This window comes from Pteropus alecto, unplaced genomic scaffold (assembly GCF_000325575.1).
Source record: "Pteropus alecto unplaced genomic scaffold, ASM32557v1 scaffold92, whole genome shotgun sequence".
NCBI classification, from domain to species: Eukaryota; Metazoa; Chordata; class Mammalia; order Chiroptera; family Pteropodidae; genus Pteropus; species Pteropus alecto.
Window position 1 is genome coordinate 13,636,082 of NW_006432447.1, and position 12,175 is coordinate 13,648,256.

General features: G+C 37.1%; 1 pseudogene; it reads right to left on the reverse strand.

Moving 5' to 3' along the window:
* Positions 1 to 476: 476 nt before the first annotated feature.
* Positions 477 to 1,489, reverse strand: LOC102897651 (annotated as a pseudogene).
* Between the last annotated feature and the right edge of the window lie 10,686 nt (positions 1,490 to 12,175).

Below are 12,175 nucleotides of genomic sequence, written 5' to 3' on the forward strand. Positions count from 1 at the left end.
ACCCATATATTACATCTTTTTAGTTGTTCTACAGTCCAGATATTCTGTTTTGTGTATGTGTTTGTGTGTTTTTATTCTTTTTTCTCTTTGCTTTTTGTTTATTTGAGGATTCTTTCGATATATCCTCTAGCTCAGAGATTCTTTCCTTAGCTGCATCCAGTCTAATACTAATAAGCCCATGAAATACACTCTTCATTTCTGTTATAGAGTTGTTTTTTTTAATCTCTATCCTTTATTTTTGGTTGGTTCTTAGAATTTCTATGTCACTGCTGACATTGCCCATTCATTCTTTTTGGGGGGGGGAGAGTACAGTGAACTTTATTGATGGTGCAAGACAAGGTCTCCCTAAGCCCCTACCCTTCTTCAGTGGGTCTGAGATGGAAACTGGAGGTCAAGAGATTCTCGGTGTGTTGGGGGATCGATTTGGGGCAAGGACTCCCCAGGAGCTGAGGGCCTCTTCCTCTCACTGGGGCTGGTGGTCCAGGAGGCTCTTACTCCTTGGAGGCCATATGGACCATAAGGTCCATCACCTTGTTGCTGCAGCCAAATTCATTGTCATGCCAGGAAATGAGCTTCACAGAGCGGTCATTGAGAGCAATGCCAGCCCAGCATCAAAGGTAGAAGACTGTGTATTGCTATTAGAGTCACAGGAAACAATCTGGTCTTCAGTATAGCCCAGGATGCCCTTGAGGGGACCCTCTGACACCTGCTTCACTGCTTTCTTGGTGTCATCATATTTGGCAGCTTTCTCAAGGCAGCAGGTCAGATCTGCAACTGATACATTGGGGGTAGGGACACAGAAAGCCATGCCAGTAAAATTCCCATTCAGCTCAGGGATAACTTTGCCCACAGCCTTGGCAGCGCCAGTAGAAGCAGGGATGATGTTCTGGGCACCCTTTCTGCTATCATGCCACAGCTTCCCAGAGAGGCCGTCTGCGGTCTTCTGGGTGGCAGTAATGGTCTGGACTGTGGTCATGAGTCCTTCCAAAATGCCAAAGTTGTCATGGATGACCTTGGCCAGGGGGGCCAAGCAGTTGGTGGTGCAGGAGGCATTACTGACAATCTTGAGGGAGTTGTCGTACTTCTCATGGTTCACACCCATCACAAACATGGGGACATCTGCAGAAGGGGCAGAAATGATGACCTGCTTGGCTCCACCCTTCAAGCGAGCCCCAGACTTCTCCAAGGTAGTGAAGACATTAGTGGGCTCCACAACATATTTAGCACCAGCATTGCCCCATTTGATGTTGGTGGGATCTCACTCCTGGAAGATGGTGATGGGCTTTCCATTGATGACAAGGTTCCCATTTTCAGCTCTGACTGTGCCTTTGAACTTGCCATGGGTGGAATCATACTGGAACATGTAGATCACATAGTTGAGGTCAATAAAGGGGTCATTAATGGTGACAAGATCCACTTTGCCAGAGTTAAAAGAAGCCCTGGTGACTAGGCGCCCAATGCGGCCAAATCCATTCACTCCATCCTTCATCGTTGTGTCTCAGGGTTATGGCTGGCACTGCACAGGAGGACGTGGCTGTCTGTCGAACAGAAGGAGCAGAGAGCCTGCCCATTAGTTATTGTATGCTATCTACTATACCTGTTACAGACCTTAGCATATTAATCATTGTTGTTTTAAATTCTTGGTCTGATCATCCATCATCCCTGTCATGTCTGGTTCTGATACCTGCTATGCCTCTTCAAACTTTTTTTTTTCCTTTTGTATGCCTTTAATTTTATTTTTTTAATAAGCAGACATGATGTAGTGGGTAAAAGGAACTATTTTAAATAGGTCTTTAGTAATGTGGTGGTGAAGTAGAGGGGGAGGGGAAGTGTTCTACAGTCCTATGATTAGATCTCAGTATTCTAGGAAACCTCTGCCTCTGGACTGTGAACTTCACAGGTGTTCCTGTTTCTTTTCCTCCACTTAGGTGGGGCAGGATAGCTAGAGTGGGTTGGAGTTAGGTATTTCCCTTCCCCTAGGTCAGTTAGGCTCTGATAAAACCCCCACAGGTTAGGCTCTGGTTAACTAGTTTCCCCTGAGGGCATGCCTTGTTAAGAACAGAGTGCTCCGGAATATTTTAAAATGACTCCTTTTCCACTCCCCCTGCCCAAAGCTAAAGAAGCTCTCATATTTATTGAGGAAACCTAGTTGAGCTACTAGAGGTAAATCTCACAACATTGTGAGGGCCCCTCTTATGACTGAGTCCTCTCTTGAAATTTTAACTCTCAGAATTGTCCACACTGAGGCTCCCAGCAATTTGTCAATTACAGTTCTAGTTTTCTTCCTCAGCACTGGTTCCCACAGTGGTTTCTGTTCTTGAGTCTCTGCTCTGGTAGGTAAGTTGTGACTCTTTGTGTATTTGCCTGTCTCTCCAGTCTTGGGAGAATAGATGGTGAAACTAAATCCTTGCATAGGAAGACATGGGCAGTTAGATTTGAAATTTGAAAAATTTCCTAGGCGTCACTGATATTTTCTTCCTGCTATTACTTTTAAGAAGGACTGAGTTAGTCACATTCCTCATACATTCTATATAACAGGAGTCCCCAACCCCTGGGCTGCAGACTAGTACTGGTCTGTGGCCTCTTAGGAACTGGGCCACATTAGGAAGTGAGCAGTGGGCAGGCGAATGAAACTTCATCTGTGCTTGCAGCCACTCCCCAGTGCTAGCGTCACCGCCTCAGCTCCACCTTACATAATCAGGCATTAGATTCTCATAGGAGCACTAGTCCCTGGTGCCGAAAAGTTTGGGGACCACTACTATATAACATTTAGCTTTGGTAGAGGGAGAACATATAATTTTGAGTAAATATCATGAATGTAGGAAATCTGGAGACCCAGATTGAGAAGATAGTGTTGCCAGCGCAAAGTCTGTGTGCCTGACACTTTGAAAGGCCAAAGCTCAAAATGTCAGAGTTTGAAATAGGGAAAGCTTTATTGATCAAGAAGTTGCCAACCTAGAATATGGGCGATCTAGTAGTGCCTCAAATCCATCTTAGGAAAATATAGAGTTCAGGCTTTTATGTCAAGGGAAGGGGAAATGGGAAGGGCAAGAAGTGATTGAGAACTGCAGACATCTGGGTGCCAGCAGGGGTCTGAGGAAGATTGTGAAACTTTTTGTTCTTAGTCTGTTGACTCTAGTTGATGTGAGTCTGGTCACAAGATCTTGCAAATCTCTGATAAACCATTTTTATTTTTGTATATACTTCTCTTATCTCCTTGGGAGAGACACCTTCTGGTAAAGGTCTGTTTTTGTAAAATTCAAGTCACACTCAGAATTCCTCTAATGATTAACATGTCTGTATGCAAGAAACCATTAACCTGAAGGCCATGGGAACAAAGCAGGCTTAAAAAAGATGGAGTCAGAAAAGCCGAGCGTTTCACTCTGTTAGTAGTCTTTCTAAAGCTAATTGGCTGGAACATCCCAAGTCTACAAAGCTACAAGTCTGACTTGGGAGAAAAATCATATTTTCAGGCTTGTTTACTCCATCTTCTTAACATTGACAGTCACTGTTTATTAAAGGACGAGTTGCTATGGTGATGGGCGAGAGGGATAATAGGAGGGGATTGGGGAAAATGTTGAAACTTGGAGAAGGATTTATTCTTTGTCAAGTTAAATGAAAGTTGCCTCTTTTGAGCTGTGCTTTAAATATCTCGTTGCCCTTTTCTCTTGTCTATACAGCCATGCCTTGTTTTATTGTGATTTGCTTTATTATGCTCCACAGTTGTTATGTTTTTACAAATCGGAGGCAAGGTCCTCCATCAGCAAAACAGATTACAGCTTGCTTTTTTGCGAGACTCACTTTATTGCAGTGGTTTGGAAACAAACCCGCAATATCTCTGAGGTATGCCTGTATACATCACAAAGTAATTAAAGATACTTCAGCATCCATCTCTATTTCTGTTTCTTTATTGACTTCTGGGGGCCTCACCTACTTGAAGAAGCATGTGAAGGAGGGGAGAGAGGAGCAGGGCAGAGCCACTTCCACATTCCTATTTTGTGAATTTCAGTTTCCTTGAATTACACTATCAGGTATTTTGTCTTTTAAATTAAATTTTGTAAGGAATCAGCTTTTGAATTTATCAGTTCTATTATTTGCTTCCAGATTAGTTCAGTTCTATTTTTTTAATGTTTTTATTAATTTAATTACACTAGTAATCACCCATCTCCTTACTTCTTGTCATAGGAGAAAAAAATGAACCCTGTTTGTTTAAGCTCCTGTTTGTCAAATGTTTTGTTACTCACAGCCAAATGCTATCATTAATTGATACACCTGGAGTTTAATGAAAGTCCAATTCTTTATTTCATTAATTTTCTATCTAGTTAACACAATTTCAGCCTTTTCCGCCTTAGTAGTGGAAATATATCCCAGATTTTGGATATTGCTTGACAGTAAATCTTTGTTTTAATTTTTGCAAGGTTTAACTGTCACTTCATTGCTGTTTTACCATGAATTTATAAAATCTATATTAGGGAGTATTATCTAGATATGATTTAAAAATCCCAGGCTGTTTTAAGTGAATCAACTTTGCATTTTATTGAACATTTACTTTCCAACTTAAATTTTTATGTAAATATATTGATAATTGGATGTCAATGGATTAGAATTCCAAACTACCTTACCTTTAAAGATCATTTGAACTATATTTTATTTTAATAACTAATGAACATAGGTAGATATCAACAAAAGAAATTATGGGCCAAATATGATACTCTTTGGACCACTGTAGAATTAACATTAAACTCTTCACATGTTTAAGCAAGTAATTCAGTAAGTGATTTAGCAAACAGCAAGGTGGGGGGGTGGGTTCTTGTTCATTGAAAAATTATTGGCAATCTTAGCACTCCAAGACGGTCCTTCTCTAATTTTCCCTCTATTGGTGATACTTTGTATTTCAAACTTGGCTAAAAGGACTGTAGTTGGTATGCATATCTTCACTCAGATTTTCCATTTGTACTCAATGATGATTTCACTTTCTGACCAGAAGAATAAAAATGTTTTGATTGGCTTTACTCTCTTCTTTTAGACACTTCTCCTAATAATTAACAACCGAGGGAGCAAATTTGGGACAGTCCCTAGGTGATTAACCTATTGGTTCTCAAAATGTCCCTGGACCAGCACCATGAGCATCACCTGGGAGCTTGTTAGAAAAATTCTCAGGCCCCACCTCAGATCTGCAGAATGAGAAAGTGGGAATGGGGCCTAGCCAGCTGTGTTTTAACAAGCCTTTAGGTGATTCTGATTCCTGATGCACGCTTGAGATGAGAACAACAATTGATTTTAATCATTAGAATCAGAAGAGAGAAGCTCCGATTAGCCCAGAGTGTTAAATAAGTTTAGCTTGCAATCTGAGAGGAAAAAGATGAAAAAAAAGGCATTTTTTCCTCAGTCGGGAATGACAGCTACTGCCCTCAAAGAAACTCATTGATAAAATAGCATTGACTGTACAACATTTGTACAACATTAGTAAAGATGTATGATGCTATTATTTCTTCATTTCTTCATTCCTTTTTTCTTCTTTTACTTACTAATTTATTAATGGTGATAGCCAGGTATTGAGCTGTATTTGGAGAAAGATGCAAGGGTGTATAAGATTCTCAAAGAACTTATATTTTGTAGAGGAGAAAGAAGTGGCGTGGGAAGGAGAAACAAAGCAAAATAAAACAAGCATTTTAAAGAGGAATTAAAAATGGGCTTTAGAAACACAAGAGAGACTAATTAAAAATAAAAAGACAAAACCTCAGTCAAAATGAAGGTAGAGTCTGGCACTGTAATACCTTAATGACACTTCCCATTTGTATACTGCTTTGTGAGTGAAATGTGAAAACACAGAGGTCTGGATGCACGCTAATAGTGACGATATTGTGGATTGTCGCAGTAATAATTTATGCTCCAGGAAAGCTGCAGCAAAAAAACAAACACAAAAGTAATCAAAATACTCAGTGACAGTCTTTTCATCTTCTGAGAAAAAAAAGAAAAACAATACTTACACAAGAAATATAGAGATGTCACCCTATAAGCACAATTGAAGGGCACAGCAAGAACATCTTGGGAAATACGGTGAAATTTAGTCAGTATGGATTTTGACCCACCATTTCAACCTGATCAAATGCAGCTCACTGCATCCTAGTCGTTAAAAGGGAGAATTGACTGAGGAGAAAAATCAACTCCCACTATTGTTCCAGAGACATTTTTTCCAGCTAGGAAAGAATTCAATCTCTGAAGATCTGGCAGAGGCTTGCTGTGAGGGAACTGCTTACAAAGCTCTCTCTCTGTGATTTAAAAGCATGAAATTACCTCATTTCAAAGTTGAAAGTCTTTTAAAAACCACACACACTCTTATCTGCCTTCACAGACTGGATTTTGAATTGGGTTTGGGATAAAATAGAAAAGTGTGTGTGTGTGTGTGTGTGTGTGTGTGTGTGTGTGTGTGTGCGCGCATGCACCCAAATATCTGTTATCAAAAGCCTGATCATTCCTTTTAGAATTCAAGGCAAATATATTTTTTTTTCCAGTACATTTTGCCATCCAAAATGATCTTGAAGGGCATTCAAACTTTAGGACAATTTCTATAGGGAAATTAAAAATTCAGAAGAAATCCATTTGCACCTAACACATGAAGTACTGGTATAATTAAGTCAGCTTGTTCCCAGAAGAATTGTCTTTAAAGAATGTCTATGGATATTGCAAGATTGTAGGGTGAGGTCCTAAAAGACAGTTCCATCTTCATTCCGGTTTGGTCTTGTTCTCTTCTACTATGAAACAAAGCAATTTACATCGATTTTTTATTTATGAAACAATAGTGAGGGCATTTGGGGGTCTTTGGTGGGTCTCAATAAGTTTTGACTCTCTGGGTATCTTATGCTTACTTTCCAGAAGGAAGTCCATAAAACTCAGAATAAAACCTCTTTACACATCATGTAACTGTGCTGTGCCTGAGAGTTGCCTCCTGTAAGTAAATAAAGCCATATTGATTTCTCCTGGGCAATGCAATCTATTTTGTGGAATTTTCTCTCATCTAGTTCAATTCTCTGCATGGATTTTCAGGGTAGCTGTTTTTCATCATGGCTGAGAATAGGACTGGCTGGTTGGAAATGCAGGTAGCTACCATGAAGATATACCACAACACTGAGTGTATTATTTATAATGTTTAAGTATAGAGTCATAGAAAAAAAGTATCATCCATAGCACTTGTCAGTATTGCTATTAAGGCAAAAGCTTACAGGTTCTAAGGCAGAGAATGTAGAAGAAGTAAGGATAGAAGTGTCTGAATTATCCACACATATTATATATACGTGATGAATTTCCTAAGGAGAGCCACAGTCTACCAATAGTACTTACGAGGTTGTTCTGGTTAGAACAACTTCTACCCAGGGTTACATAGTGTATATATAGCCTTTGCTCCCAAGAACCATACTACCAAGGAAATAATTATTGTATTCTTATATTAAAAATATAAGGAGTTAGAGTTTTGTAGTACTTAATGCTTATGTGTTTGTGCACTTATTAATTCCTCTATTATTTGACAGCTTGGAATGTGTCAGCCATTTTGTGGACTAAAGACATGAGTAAGACACAGCCCTTATCATCAGGAATCTCAAGATCAAGTGGGAAAGCTATGACACAGACATCAATATTTCTAACAAGTCACACTGTGATAGGTAGATGAATAAATAGATAAAGATTGATGGATGATAGACAATTGATAAATGAGATACATAGATAGATAGGTAGATGGATGGATAGATAAGTAGCTGGATAATAAGGTAAGTAGATATCAATGACTTAGATGTTTTCAATCTCTTAGGGTAAAAGCAGGGCCTCAAGGCCTACATGGCCTATCTTCCTGCAATTCCCTGACACCGTATGCTCTCCCTATCTTGTTTCTTGTTTTTGACATACAAAAAAAACGTATGCATAATATATACAACTGATGGTAGATACCTGTGAAATTATCACCACAATCTATGCCATAAACCTATCGCTTACCTTTGAAAGTTTCTTCCCACCCTCTTATTTTTTTTCTTGTGATGAGAAAATTTAAGATCTACCCTTTTAGCAAAATTCTAAGTATATGTTACAGTACTAACTATAGTCACCATGCTGTACAGTATATCTCTAGAACTAATTCAACTTTCATAACTCAAACTTTGTACTCTTTGACTAATAACCTTCCTGGTTCCCCCTACCCCAGCCCCTGGCAACCACCATTTCACTCTCTGCTTTTATAAATTTGACTATTTTAGATTCATTATCTCAGTGGTATTATGTAATATTTGTCTCTCTGTATTAATTTTATTTCACTTACCCTAATGTTTTCCAGGTTCATTCATGTTGTTATAAAGGGCAGGATTTCCTTTAAGATTGAATAATATTCCATTGTGTATACATACACTACATTTTCTTTATCTAGTCATCTGTCAGTAGATGTATAGGTTGCTTCCATGTTTTGGCTATTGTGAATAATGCTGCAAGGAACATGGGAGTGCAGATATCTCTTCGAGATTTTGATATCAATTCTTTGGATATATACCCAGAAGTGAGATTGCTAGATAATATGGTAGTTCTAGCTTTAGTTTTTTGAGGAACTTCCATCCTGTTTTCTATGATGGTTGCATCAATTTACATTTCAACCAACAGTGTATGAGAGTTCTCTTTTTAACATATTCTTGCCAACATTTATCTTTTTCCTTGATAAAAGCCATTCGTATTCTCTTCCATTGATCTATGTCTGTTTTTATGCCAGTACCATACTGTTTTGATTACTGTGGCTTTGTAATATATTTTGAAATCAGGAGGTATGATGCCTCCAGCTTTTTCTTCTTGCTTGAGAGTGCTTTGACTATTCAGAGATGTGAGGTGATATTTCATCGTGGTTTTGATATGCATTTTCCTGAGAATTAGTGATACTGAGCATCTTTTCATATATCTGTTGGCCATCTACGTCATTAGAGAAATGTCTAGTTCCTTTGCTCACTTTTTAACTGGGTTATTTTATTTTATTTTTTGCTATTGGTTGTATGAGTTCTTTCTTTATTTTGGATATTAACCCTTTATTAGATATATGGTTTGCAAATATTTTCTTCCATTCTGTAGATTGCCTTTTTTATTTCGTTGATTGTTTTTCTTATGTGGCGAAGCTTTTTAGTTTCATGTAATCACACTTGTCTATTTTTGGTTTTGTTGCCTATACTTTTGGTGTCATATCTAAGAAATGTCTAGAAGCTTTTCTCCTGTGTTTTCTTCTAAGATATTTATAGTTAGGTCTTATGTTTAAGTCTTTAGTCCATATTGAATTGATTTTTTTTTTGTTGTATGGTGAGAGATAAAGATTTAATGTCATACTTTTGTGAAGACTCTTTTTCCACTATGTATTTTTGGCATCCTTGTCAAAGATTAGTCAATCCTATACATGTGAGTATATTTCTGGCCTCTCTATTCTGTTCCGTTGATCTATATGCATTTTTAAGTCAGTACCATACATTTTTGATTACTGTAACTTTGTAATGTGTTTTGAAATCAGGGACTGTAATGCTTCCAGCTTTCTTGTTCTTGCTCAAGATTGTTTTGGCTACTCAGGATCTTTTGTGGTTCCATTTGAATTTTAGGATTTTTTTTTTATTTCTGTAGAAAATGGTATTGGAATTTTTATAGAGATTTCATATAATCTATAGATTACTTGGAGTTAGTATGAACATTTTAACACTATTCTTCCAACCTGTAAACATGGAATGTTTTTCTGTTTACTTGTGATTGCTTTAATTTCTTTCATCAGTGTTTTATAGTTTCCAGTTTATAAGTCTTTCACATCCTTGGCTAAATTTATTCCTAAACATTTTATTTATTTGTTTTTAACACTATTGTAAATGGGACTGCTTTCTTTATTTCCATTTTGGATAATTTCATTGTTCATGTATAGAAATGCAGCTGATTTCTGTACATTGATTTTTGTATCTGGTAACTGCTGAATTTATTAGTTCTAACAGATTTTTTTCATGATTTTTAGGGGTTTCTAAATACAGGATTGTCATTTGCAAACATAATTTTACTTCTGTCTTCTGATTTGTACTTCTTTCTTCTGTTCACCATTGAATATAAGGATAACTGTAGGCTTTTGTATATCATCTTTATTGTGTTGAAGTAAGATCCTTGTATACCTAATTTGTTGAGTTACTTTCATAAAAGCATGTTGAATTATAGTAAATGATTTTTCTGCATCTATTGAGATGACGTGATTTTTAAAAAAATTCTTTGTTCTGTTAATGTGATGTTTCACAGTTATTGTTTTGTGTATGTTGAACTACCTTTGCATGCCAGGAGTAAATCCCACTCTCTTGGTATATGATCCTTTTAATGTGATGCTGAATTCACTTTACTAATATTTTGCTGAGGATTTCTGCGTCCATGCTTATCAGGGATATTGGGCTGTAGTTTTCTTTTCTTGTAGTGTCTTTGGCTTTCGTATCAGGATGATGTTGGCCTCACAGAGATTTTGGAAGTGTTCCTTTTTTATATTTTTGGAAGAGTTTAAGAAATATTAGTATTCTTTTTCAAATTTTGGTAGAATTCACTTTTGAAGCCACATGGTTCTGGGCTTTGTTTGTTGTTGGAAGGATTTTGATGACTAGACTAATTCAATGTCATTATTTGTTACTGGTTTCTTTAGGCTTTTCTATTTCTTGGTTCAGTCTCTCATGTTTCTAGAAAGTTATCCATTTCTTCTAGGTCACCCTATTTGTTGGAGTATATAGCAAATCCTCAAATAATGTCATTTTGTTATAATGTTGACAAGAAAAAAAATTGATTCCTGTTTGTGGAGTTTGCATGTTCTCCCCATGTCTGTGTGGGTTTTCTCTGGATACACTTGTTTCCTTCCACATCCCCAAATGTGCACATTAGGTTAATTCATGTGTCTAAATTGCCCCAATATGAGTGAGTGTGTGTGTGTGTGTGCGTGTGTGTGTGTCCTGTGATGGAATGGCCAGTATCCTGCTCTACTCCCTGAGCTGCTGGGATAGGCCCCAGACAGCTGCAACCTGGAATAGGCAACATGGAAAATAATTATCTTGTTTTTATTAATCTTTCTTAAATGCATGTATAGCTCATATTTATTTCAATGTTTAATATTAAAGTGTTTTGGGGTCTTTATTAGAAATTTGTTGATATTTTTGTGAAATATGCTATGGAAACTTAACTGTTGTATATATCAGTCAGCCTATGATAAAGCTGGTTTCATTATATATGTTTCATGCAGTTTCTAAGAAACTATTAAAGATGTTAAGTAAAGACTTACTGTAATTATTCATAATAGTGCCTTACAATCTTTTTTTTATTTCTGTGGCATCATTTGTAATGTTCCCTCTTCCATTTCTTATTTAGCCTTCTCTCTTTTTTTCTTGGTTTAGTTAAGGTGTTGTCAATTTTGTTTATTCAAAGAACTACTCTTTGTCAATTTTTTTTCTATTCTATTCTCTATTTTATTTATTTCTGCTTTAGTCTTAATTTCCTTCATTCTGCAAACTTCAGGCTTAGTTTGTTCTTTTTCTAGTTTCTCGAGGTGTAATATAAGGTTGTTTACTTGTTATTAGTTTATTAATATAGGCTTTATCCTAACTTCCCTGTTTGTACACGTTTTTCTTTTTCTTTCTTTCTATTTTTTTTTTTTTGATGTCTAATCTTATTTGTTATTCTTAGAAAATTTATTTTTAACTGGACCCAGAGGTAGAAGCTCTCAGAGAGGACAGCCTGTGTCTCTTGGAAATCTGTTCCTGGCATTTCTCTTTGGCCTCCTTCATTCTCTTGTCCAAAAATTTAGCATATTCTGTGACCTTTTCCTTACTTTTCTTAGTATGCTTTTTTTTTTCAGAGCAACATGCTAATGTTTATGTTGCAAGATGTGTGGAGGAACAAGACACTGAATCTTGGGTTCTTTGGTTCTAGGTTTCTTACCTTATTTGTTTAGGGGCTTTCTCACAACATATTGGCAAACATCATCTTCTTTGGAGAATCTAAAAAGTTGAGGACTCTGCTAGCTTTTTTGGGCCCCAGGCAATGAGGCACAGTAGTATGAATGAGACCATGAATATCTTTCTCCCCTTTTACAATGACTGGGTTGAGATTGTCATTACAATGTGACCCTGAATATATTTGCACTTTATCCAGTTCTCTTTGGTCA